Below are 12,560 nucleotides of genomic sequence, written 5' to 3' on the forward strand. Positions count from 1 at the left end.
ATTGAAGAGTGTTATGCTAAGTGAAATAAGCCAGGCGGCAAAAGACAAATACCATATGATCTCACCTATAAGAGGAACCTAAAGAACAAAACAAAAAAATGAGCAAAATAGAACCAGTCATGGAAACATGGAACAGACTGACAGTGACCAGAGGGGAGGGAGGAGGGGGATAAGGGTAGAAAGAAGGGGAAGGGTCTAGTCAAGGAACAGGTAAAAATGATCCATGGACATGAACAACACGGTGGGGATTGACTCTGGGAGGGGTTGTAGGCAGAGCAGGGGAGAGCAATGGGGGGAAATTGGGACAACTGTAAAAGAACAACAATTAAAGGCAAAAAGTAAAAAAAAATTAAAAAATGGGAACACATCAAACTAAAAAATTTTTTCCCAGCAAAGAAGACTATCAACAAAATGGGAGAACATATTCATCAATGATACTTCTGATAAGGGATTAATACTCAAAATTTCTAAAGAATTTATAAAATTCAACACCAAAAAAAAAAAAAAAATTCAATTATAAAATGGGCAAAGGACCTAAACAGTCACTTCTCCAAAGTGGACATACAGATGGCCTGCAGACACATGAAAAGATGCTCAACATCACTAATCATCAGAGAAATGCAAATTAAAACCACAATGAGAATTAACTTTACACCTGTCAGAATGGCCATCATCATCAAATCAACAAACGACAAGTGTTGGTGAGGATGTGGAGAAAAGGGAACCCTCATGCACTGTTGGTGGGAATGCAGACTGGTGCAGCCACTGTGGAAAGGAGTATGAAGTTAACTCAAAAAATTAAAAATGGATCTGCCTTTTGACCCAGCAATTCTACTTCTGGGACTATATCCATGGAAACCCAAAACACTAATTCAAAAGAATATATGTACCCTCTATGTTCATTGTAGCATTATTTACAATAGCCAAGATTTGGAAGCAGCCCAAGTGCCCATCAGTACGTGAGTGGTTGAAAAAGCTGTGGTACATTTACACAATGGAATACTACTTGCTATAAAAAAAAAAAAGAAGAAGAAGAAGAAAATCTTATTTTTTGTGACAGCATGGATGGGCCTGGAAAATACTATGCTATATGAAATAAGCCAGTCAGAGAAAGAGAAATACCACATGATTTCGCTTACATGTGAAATCTAATGAACAAAATAAACTAACAAAATAGAAACAGATTCATAAATACAGAGAACTGAAAGCTGTCAGAAGGGAGGGGTTGGGGGGCTGGGTGAAAAAAAGTGAAGGGATTAAGGGGAAAAAAAAACCTTATAGACACAGACTACAGTATATTGATTACCAGAGGGAAAAGGGAATTGGGGGAAGTAGAAGAGGGTAAAGGGGGGGTTAATGGTGATGGAAAGAGATTTAACTTAGGGTGGTGAACACATAATGCAATATACAGATTATGTATTATAGAATTGTACACCTGACGCCTATGGAATTTTATTAATTAACATCACCCCAATAAAATTATCTTAAAAGAATCACACACAGATAGAGAAATTAGAAAATGGTGAAGACTGGGGCAACATATGGGAGGTTGGGAAGACTTGCCAGGAGACTTCTGAGCAGGATACTCCCTTGATGGAGACAGCGTTGATAAGGAGGGTTGGAGCACCAGGCAAATACTATACCCCTGATGACTAACTATAGTAACTTAAGGGTTAGTGACATTTAGAGATCTTCCATTACTTACATGAAAATTTCAAGTGTATAGAAAACTTAAAAGAATGGTACAATAAACACCCATATACCCATCACAGAGCTTCAATCATTGCTAACATTTTTTTCTGAATCATTTGTAGACATCACTATACTTAAACCTTAAGCCCATCAACATAGTTCTCCCAAACAGTCCTAATAAGGATCTTCTTCTATATTACCACTATACTATAATCATACTTAAGAATATTAAAAAATTAATTATATCATCTAATGTTGAGATCATATAGAGCATGGCAAAAGTAGATTTACAGTTGTGAGTATATGAAGCATAGTTCATTATTGTATTATTACTTATTAATTATTGTATTATTTTCCATACAAACAACTGTAAACTTACTTTTGCCCCACCCTATATTAAAATTTTCCCAATTGTCCCAAATGTCTTCTAAAGTTGGTTTCTTTCAACCAGTATGCCCGATGCATTGCATTTGGTTGTTATGAATCTTGAGTCTGATTTAATTTTGAATGTGCCCTCCACTTTTTTTTCTTTTTAGAAGACCAGGTGGATGTCTTGTAGAATTTCCCACATCGGGATTTTAATTTTTTTTATTGTTTTCTCTTCGTGCTGTCCAAATTGTTTCTCTATTCCTTTTATTTCTTGTAAGCATAGTTGGATCTCACATTTCAGTTTATCTAGGCATGCCCTGCCTGTTTACACCTACAGTCCTGGCATAATTGTTAATGAAGTTCCCTTTCACTTTCAAAAGTTTGGTTGATTATGTACATGTTCACTTTGTGTAAATTGGAAGTTAGATCTAAGAGTTGTTTTGATTGAAATTAAGCATTTGTGGCAAGAATACTGCATAAGTGAGATGTACTTAGTTTTACATCATGTCAGGAGGACATATGGATAATGCTGAGTTTGATCACTTCGGTAGTGACAGCCAGATTTCATCTTTGTAAAGAGTGGATTTCCTTTTTGCAATTAGCTGGCAGCCTATGCCATGAGTCTTTGATACCTTGACAATATCCTGTTTCTCAACATTTCACCTACTAGTTTTAACAATAATTGATGATCCTTACCTTATTTCCTTATTTGGGATTGCAAAATGGTGATTTCCTTATTCTTTTACATTACCTATCATTTTATCATTAATTCTTCATTTATGGACTTCCGGCCAAGATGGAGGCTTAGACGGACGCGCTAGGTCTCCCTCTACAACTAGAGAGGAATACAACTACTTCAAAACAAAGGATAACTAGAAATTCCAGAAAATAAAACTACACGGAAGCCCAACATATGAAGTTATAAACCAGCACCGCCCTTTGGGCAGGTAAGGGGAGCGAAAGGGGGCGGTGCTGTTTGCGGTCGCACCTGGGACAGCGGCAGGGAGAACAACCCCGGCTGCAGTCGAACCCCCAGCAGCTCGCGACCCCAACGCTGGGGAAAGCAGCCACCACATCGCCTTGAACAGTGAGGCCCAGGGGGGCGGGAGGACGGATCCCGGTCTCCTAGAGGAATAACTCTGTGAATCCATCTTGGACCCCCGCCCCCAAAGAAAGTGCCACAGGGCTGCGAAATAGGTCGCGGACAGGCACCGGTCGTTGGATTGTGACGACAAAGCACCACGGCACAGCAAGAAAGGCTGCCGAACGGCGGCCGGTCGCTGGGTCATTACGAGTACACAGGCACTGCCCCCTACAGCCGGCCCAAGAAAACAAAACGCATCTGTCAAAATGAGGCAGACAACTATAGAAATCCCGGTGGCACAGCTCACCAGGCAACAGATGGAGAACCTGACAGATGAACAGATAAGAAATCTGTCAGAGGCTCAGTTCTGGGCCATTGTTATCAGGTGGCTTACAGAATTCACAAAAGATCTGGAAAAAGATGAGAAAGAAGCTAAAAACACTCATAACGAAAGGAACAAAACCACATACAAGACAGATGGTGAGGAAAAAAAATCCAGAGTTCATTTCAACGAACTGGAATATGGAGAAGGAACAAGCAGTCAACCAATGCAGGGAGAGGAAATGGGAAGCAACGATGAGAGGATCAGAAACCTCTGGGACAGCTATAAAAGGCCCAACATAAGAATCATTGGTTTGCCAGAGAGCGAGGAAGATGAACTAGAACTTGAAAAATTGAGTGAAAATATAATAAAGGAGAACTTCCCAGACTTGGGGAAGGAAATAGACTTATAGGTCCAGGAAGCACAGAGAGTTCCAAAAAAACTGGACCCAGGGAGAACCACTCCAAGACACATTATAATCAAAATGTCAAAAATTAAAGATAAAGAGAGAATCTTAAAAGCAGCAAGAGAGAAGAAAAGAATCATGTACAAAGGGGTCCCAATTAGACTATCAGCTGACTTCTCAAGGGAGACCCTGCAGGCAAGAAGGGACTGGCAAGAAATATTCAAAGTAATGAAAAGCAAAAACCTACAACCACGAATACTCTATCCAGCGAAATTGTCATTCAGAATAGAAGGACAGAGAAAGTGTTTCCAGGACAAAATAAAACTGAAAGAGTTCATTAGATCCAAACCACTGTTATATGAGATGTTAAAGGGACTGGTTTAGAAAAAGGAGGATCAAGACAATGAAATCTAAAATGAAAACTGCATCACAAGAAACAACAGAAGCTAGGGAATTGAAACAAAGTCAAACTAAACAGGCAACGAGAGTGGAAAAAGAACTATAGGTACGGGGAACATATTGGGGGGAGGTCAACAGGGAGGGGGAATGGGGAGAGAGAGGGAGATGATATAGGAATTAAGGATCATGGTAGGAGGGAATGGAATAGACAGAGAGAGGTTGAGAAGAACTGTATGCACAACTAATGGACATGATCTAAAAGGGGGGGACAACTGGAGGGAGGGGGGCCACTGGGTGGAGGGGAGCAGAGGGAAGGGAAATTGGCACAAATGTAATATTATAATCAATAAAACACATTAAAAAATTCTTCATTTATTAGTTAGCATTCACAGAAAATAGAGGAGGGTACAACTTCTGGCTAAGATGGAGGTCTAGACTGACACGCTCCATCTCCCTCCATAACTAAGAAGAAATACATCTACTGCAACACCAGAAATAACCATAAGTTCCAGCAAATAAAGCTACATGGGAGTCCAACGTATGAAGTTATAAACAAGTGGTGCTCTTCTGGACGGGTATGAGGGGCAAAGCCAGGGCGGAGAGGTTAAGCTGTGCCAGTGGCGGCAGCTGCAGTGACAGCGGAAAAATGGCAGTAAGCACAGACACCTGTATTTAAAAAGAGGCGAGAAGCACCTGAGGAGCACCCCTGGCTGCAGATCAGACTCGTCAGCTCACGATTCCAATGCTGGGGAAGGCATACCCCATTACCCCAGACTGTGAAGGCCAGAGGTGGTGCGAATGGAGGAAGAAGCTCTCGGTCTCTCAGCAGAGAGTAAACAGCAAGAATCCATCTTAGGCCCCCACCCCAACACAAAACGCCACAGCATGGTGAGAAGGGTCACCTGGTAGTGACAAGTGCATGGGGCTCTGTCCCCTGTAGTGTAGGAGGTGTGACAGCCCTGCCCAGGAAGCAAAGGTAAACACAAAACTGTCAGAATGGCAGAGATCATGATAGAGATCCCCAGTGACACAACTGACCAGCCAGCAAATATCTGATCTAACATATCAGTAGATAGGAAATCTTTCTGAGGCACAGTTCAGAGCTTTGGTTATAAGAATGCTTACAGACCTAACAGTAGATCTTAAACAAGATGGGAAAGACATGAAGGCTAGTCCTGCTGAAATAAATGAAAACACATACAAAACGACTGGTGAGGGAAAGAAAACCAGGAGTACAAGTCAACAAATCAGAACATAGGGAAGGAACAAACAGTTAACCAGTTCATGAAGAGGAAACAAAAAGTGAGGAAAATGAGGAGATGATCAGAAACCTCTGGGACAGCTATAAGCGGGCCAACATCCAAATCATAGGGTTGCCAGAAGGTGAAGAAAAAGAACAAAAAATTGAAAAATTTTGTGAAAAAATAATGAAGCAGAACTTCCCTAACTTGGGGAAGGAAATAGACTTACAGGTCCAGGAAGTACAGAGAGTTCCAAAAAAACCTGGACCCAAGGAGAACCACACCAAGACACATTAGAATCAAAATGTCAAAAATTAAGGATAAAGAGAGAATCTTAAAAGCAGAAAGAGAGAAGAAGAGAATTACATACAGAGGGGCCCCAATAAGACTCTCAGCTGATTTCTCAAAAGAAACTCGGCAAGCAAGAAGGGACTGGCAAGAAATATTCAAAGTAATGAAAAGCAAAAACCTACAACCACGATTACTCTATCCAGCAAAGCTGTCATTCAGAATAGAAGGGCAGAGAAAGTGCTTCCAGGACAAAGTAAAACTGAAGGAGTTCATCAGATCCAAACCACTGTTATATGAAATGTTAAAGGGACTTGTTTAGGAGAAAGAGGATCAAAACTATGAACATTAAAATGAAAACTGTATCAACAACCAACAACAGAAGCTAGGGAATTGAAACAAAAACAAACTAAGTAGGCAAGGAGAGTAGGAAAAGGATTAGAAATATGGGGAACATTTTGAGGGGAGGTCAGTGGGGAGGAGGAAGGGGGAAAGGGAGGGAGATGGTACAGGAATTAAGAAGCATGGGAGGGAGTGGAGTAGATAGGTATATGTTGAGTAGAACTATATGTACAACAAATGGGGGGGTGACAACTGGAGAGAAAGGGGTCACTGGGTGGAGGGGAACAAAGGGAAAAGAAATTGGGACAACAGTAACAGCATAATCAATAAAGCATACTTTTTAAAAAAGATAAGCTGTACAGAAAAGAAAAAAGAAAATAGAGGAGGATTTTTTTCAAAGATTTTATTTATTTATTTTTAGAGAGATGAGTAAGGAGGGAGAAAGAGAAGGAGAGAAACATCAATGTGTGAGAGGTACACCGACCAGTTGAACTGGCAATCTTTCTGTTTATAGGCTTGTGCTCAGTCCACTGAGCCACACAGCCAGAGTGAGGAGGATTTTTAATTCCTCTTTTAAAATTTTAGGGTAAATGCTTCATTTTTAAAAAAAAAGTTATTAATTATCAGAAGTAGGGAGCTAGTGGGATAGTTACCTCCAATTGTGGCAAATGACTTTGTTTGGGGGCTTTATGATTAAAGACTAGTAGGTTTTTATTTCTTCAATGTTTTAAAATAAATTACAGTCATTATTCTTTTTGATGCACAAATTGCCTCTTCTAAAGATTTGTTCCTTCTTTTTGTCACCATCCCCCGCCACCCACCTAATAATCTCCTTGCTCTCTGGCACAAGATGTTCCAGGTTCACGTTCTGGTTTCCATGCCACAAAACCTGAACTAAACCCTTCCTTCATGGAGCCTTCCTGCAAGTGAGGAATCTTTTTCTTGGTATAATAGTGATTGAGCATCTTTCATGTGGTTAAAATCCAGATTTCATTACTTTTAGGCCCTTTCAATATTTAGTGCTAGGAAACCATGAGTTTAGATTGGTATCAATTAAATTTAACATTACCAACTTTTTCTTCTTTGAGTTTATATTTGTATTTTTTCTCTCATACTAATAATCTTGGCTTCTATTAATATTAACATATTTCTTAGCTTTATCTAAAGTACATAAAATCACTTCAAAACCATAATATATTTTTTATTACTAAAAACAAAAATGCTGAGTGGAGTTTAAGATTCCTTTGCAGTTATTTTCAATTTTAGACTATATTTCACTGAGGATGCATCAAGGACTATGTTCAAAAGTTGGAATAATTTTCTTCTCTGGGATATGTTACCATTTACCTTCATTTGTTTCTGTTTATTTTTATTCTAAAGTTTGCCTTAAAATTTTTTTTTTTTTGCCTTAGCCTGGCCAGGTAGCTCAGTTGATTAGAGTGTCATCCTCATACACTAAGGTTGCAGGTTCGATTCCCAAACAGGGCACATACAAGAAGCAACCAGAGTGCATAAATAAGTGGAACAACAAATTGATATTTCCCTTCCTCTCTCTCTCCCAGCCCTTCTTCTCTCTCTCTAAAAATCAATAAATAGACAAACAGAAACATTTTTAAATAAGCAAAATAAAATTTAAAAATTGCCTTTATTTTGTTCCTAGGCTATGTCAAACTATTGCCTCATTTAAAAATCAAAACTCCATGAAAAAAGAGATTACTTCTGCTTGTCTCACCTCACCCAGTTCTGTCTCCCATAGATGACTATTTTTATTAATTTCTGATTTATCCTTCTAGAGTTTGTTAGTTTTTGCAATAATAAATGTGTGTGTTTAAACTCCCTCTCACTTCTTTGTTGTTGTCATTGTTTTTAAAGGGAGTCTGTCTATTCCACTTAACACCTCCTAGAGATCATACCTTTTTATGGCTGCAAAAAACACTGCTACAAGGATGGATCAAAATTTATTCAACAAGATCTGCACTCAGAGGGACTGAGATTTTTTTTCTTCAATCTTTTGCTATTAAAAATAAACCGCAATAAATAACTGGGTGTAGCTGTTGCATTTGTGGGTGTATGAAAGTATATCTTCAAGACAGGATCCTAGAAATAAGACTGCTGGGTTACAAGGTAAATCCATGTATGTTGTCAGATAATGCTAATTCCTCTCCACAAAGACTGACATGTAAGCAAAGGGCGCCTGTTTCCTAAAAGCACCCTATTATCAGACTTTTAGATTTTTGCTAATCTGTTATGTGAGATATACACAGGGGTGAGCAAAAGTAGGTTTACAGTTGTAATACAAATAAATAATACAATAATTAACAAATAATAATACAAGAATAAACTCTGCTTCCTGTCCTCACAACTGTAAATAAGAACTGATTCATCTCTCACAAAGTGAAGCCTTGAGCTCTAAAGAGCCTCTGCCTATTTGCTCAAATCACAGATGTGTTCCCTTCTTCCTTCTTTCTCCCTTCCTGCCCTCCCCCGCACCTCCCCACAAAGGAGAACAGACAGACGCTGCCAACATCTGCCATACTTCCTTTTCTCTCTCTCCCTTTCCCTGGCCTCTTCTGCTTTTCTCCCCCCACTGGCTTACCCAGGTTCCCTCTTCCACCTGGGCCCCTAACTGGCCAGTTAACCAGCTGGGTCTGATGAACAGCAAGCTCCTGCTACTTTGGCCAGCATGTGTCAGAAAGCTGCTAGGGCCACTGTAACTGCAGGACACCCCCGCCCCGCACTCCCATCTCCACCCCAATAAAGGAGGCCAGCACAAGAGAGGAAAATAGAGTGAATGGGCCCTGGCTCAGGGATCAGGAAGATGAATGATCTCTGGTAAATTACATCAGCTTTCTGAGGTTCAGGCTTCACATCATAATGTGGAATGATAATAATACCCCTCATAGAGTTGTGAGGCTGGACTATCATAGGAGTAGGTTATGGTTAAAACTAGGCTGCATAGTACAAATGCCACACTGTGTCTACTTTCTTCAGCAGTTTGCTAAACCAGACCTGGCAAGGGAAAAGCCAACAGCAGCTGGGTGGCAGGGCAGAGAGCATGAACATGGCTGATCTCCCCATTCCAGTGAGGACCCAGACTACTTCTAAGGCTCTGTAAACTGCCACAATCACCTAGCCACCCTTTGCAAAGGGATCTAGTATGACAATTAGAGGTTGCTCTTCTAGAAACTGAGTGTTTCCATTTAGGAATCCAATTTCTGTGCACATGGGTCAGTGTCCAGATTCCAAGTTAGAAGGAGCCTAAGCCCTCCTTTAATCACCTTTCCTGTCTGTCCTTAAAGGTGAGAAATTGAGGTCAGGAAAACTGAGTGATTCCTTCAAGGTCATGTTTAAGTTGGTGCCTTGATCCCAGTACAGGGCCCTCTACTGAATCACAGATCTCTCTTGCAGTGGTAAATCCCTGTGATTAGCAGCTTAGGCTGTGGGAATAGGCTTGGGTTTGAATCCCAGCACACCCAGTGATGAGTAACATAACTCTGAGCTCTACGAGCCTGTTTCTTCACATGTAAAATGAATGTCATCATAACACAGAGACACGAAAGCATTCAATAAGCATGTTGTTTTTGTTATCAATAATAGATGCAAGGGAAAGAGCCCAAGGGAAACCAGGGCTGGTTTAGTCTTGATCCCAAGCTTCAGTATAATCTCTCTTCTTGTTCTCAAGCCTCATCATCTGAAGTAACTGAGAAGCAGGCAGGCTGTCCTAGCTTTGTCCCATAATTCTAGTCCAGATCTTCTTTTATTTGTTTTTAAATATTTAATGCCTACGGTAGGTACCTATATACCCACCACTTAACAACAAAGACACTGCCCTGACTCGGTGGTTCAGTTGGTTAGAGCCTCATCCCATACACCAAAATGTTGCGGGTTTGATTCCCAGTCAGGGTACATACCTATGTTGCAGGTTTGATCTCTGGTTGGGCACAGATGGGAGGCAACTGATCAATGTTTCTCTCTCACATTGATCTCTCTCTCTCTCTACCTTCCTCTCTCTCTAAAATCAATTTAAAAACTCTTCAGGTGAGGGTAAAAGAAATAAAAAGGAAGAAGAAAGGAAGGAAGAAGGAAAGAAAGAAGAAAAAGAGAGAGAGAGAGAGAAAGAAAGACGCTGGCATTGTCTTTGTGTGCCCAATCCCACTCCCTGGTCATCCTTCTGAATTTTACATTTATTGTTTCCTCCCTTGGTTTGACCATATATGTTTGTGCCCTGAATTATATATTAGTTAGTTTAACATATCTTTAACCTTAATATAACTGGAATCATGCTGTGTGTGATCTTCTTTAACTTGTCTTTATTGCTTAAATCATTTTTGTTACTTATCCATACTAATGCAATTGTAGTCCACTCATTTTCACTGTTGAATAGCACCCCATCACATGAATATGCCACAAAAATTTATTCATTCTCTTGTTGATGGAAAATTGGGTTATTTCCAGTGTTGTGTTATGTTCTATTAAAACTGGTGCTTCCGTGACCATTCTTGTACATGACCTTGGTGTGTACATGGTATATTCTTCACACTCAGTGACATCTATGACCCATGCTGTGTCATAGGTATATAAGTCATTGCACCTATTTGTATTTTGATCAACAGTGTATAGGAGTTCTCAATTTTCTTTAAGGTTGGGATTATCCATTTTCCATCTGTTAATCTAGTGATTAATTAACTTCTATGCTCACTATGACATGTAGATAGAGGCTGAGCTGTTTACCATGGTATGTTGCTCCCCATGTGCTGTGGAAACCATGTTTTATGAGTTTGTTCCTTTTATAAGTATCAGCTAAGACTTGGTGTCCTCGATTTCCATGCTTGCATTGACCTTCCTGTGAAGGTAGTGATACCCGTAGAGTGGTGGCAGCCTGGTATATCATGGCTGTCACGCTACACACCACATGGGGCAAAATGTCCAGTCTGGAAAAGGAGACTCTCGGTTTTATCACGTCAGACTAAATACAGTAAAAAGAAGAAAGACAAATGGCTGTAAAAAGAAAAAGCAGAAGTGTAACTCTTGCCTGTGGTCTTTTTCTCTGGGGAAATAAGAAGTTGTCAGGCCAGGTGCTGAGCAGAGTTGTTGGTTGAGAGGAAAATCAAGTGGCCGATGGGGTGTACTTTACAATAATTTAGAAAGAGCAAGCTGATTATCAACATCCTATTTAATGAAGCTTGGCTTTCCTGATCCTTGATGAAATTCTACGTGCCTTTATCATCCTACACTACTAGTTTCAGTTAGTAACTATGGGAAGGAAGGTCTAGGGCTCCTTCAGGATGCTTTGCAAGAAAACGGAGCTGCTTGTTTGGGCAAGTGCTCTCATTTTTCTTAGTAAAATTGTCTGCCCTTTTGCTGGCTTGGCCAATTCAGTGACTTGGCCAAGCAGAAGGGCCCCACCCTTCAATAGCTCTGAGGATTGAGCTCCTGAATATCTGGTTGAACTAGAAATTCAGAAGCAGTAGTACATGAAAGTGGATAATTAAGATTTAGCTGCTGAAATGCAGAACCTCTGTACAAAAGAGAGGCACAGGAGCGAAGAAATCCATCTACTGGTCCCACCTCTGCCGTTGCTGCTGCTGCCTCTCTCCTCCTCCTCCTCCTCCACTTCTTCCTGATCCTTCTCTCCTTCATCTCTTCCCCCTCTATCTTGGGTCTCTAATAGGAGGGGTACCTGGGACTCCTCTACTTTGTTCTTTCTGTGTATTTTTCAGACCCAGGAGAGGACTGGTCACCTGGATATGTATGGGAAGTGTGTGTCTACTTCACAAAGGTGAGCAGGGCATTCCTGCTGCCTACAGGGAAGTGTGTCCAGGTATAAAAGTAATGGTCCCTTTCATTTTCTTCCTCCTTGACCCTAAACTGCCTTCTGCTCTCTAAATGACAGACAAATTCATAGTTTTCAGAACAGGCCAAAGGAACAGTCAAGTCTTCCAGAAGGGAAGTGGGCCTCTGGATGGTTCAGCCCCTGCAGGTGTGTTTCCTTCCTCCCTTCTCCTCGCTCCACCTGCTGCACTTGGGATGCCCTTACTGCTCCCAGGTGTGCATGCCACTGGAATGAAAGCAAACAGTGAATGAAAGCAGAAGGGGACAAAGGCAGGGAGAAGAGCGTCACCCTGCTTTTCAGAAAACTTCCAAACAGCCTGATGTCAGAATTGCATTGTCAGGAGATTGCTAGATTTATTCTCAGCTGACTCTTGGGTATATCCTGGGTTTGTTTGAAAGCATCTGGTTGTCAGCATAACTCCTGACTCCAGCAACCTGATAAGGAGGACACACATCTTATGATGGAGGTCTTCTCCCCTTGTCCAGATCACCTGCCTAGTTCTACCTTGCCTAGAGAGTAGTCCATCCCATTTTATATAGATCTTCAGGAAAAGAACTAATTCTCTGGGTAGACTGCTACCTGAG

The sequence above is a fragment of the Furipterus horrens genome, unplaced genomic scaffold (assembly GCF_987537825.1).
Source record: "Furipterus horrens unplaced genomic scaffold, mFurHor1.1.pri manual_scaffold_5, whole genome shotgun sequence".
NCBI lineage: Eukaryota > Metazoa > Chordata > Mammalia > Chiroptera > Furipteridae > Furipterus > Furipterus horrens.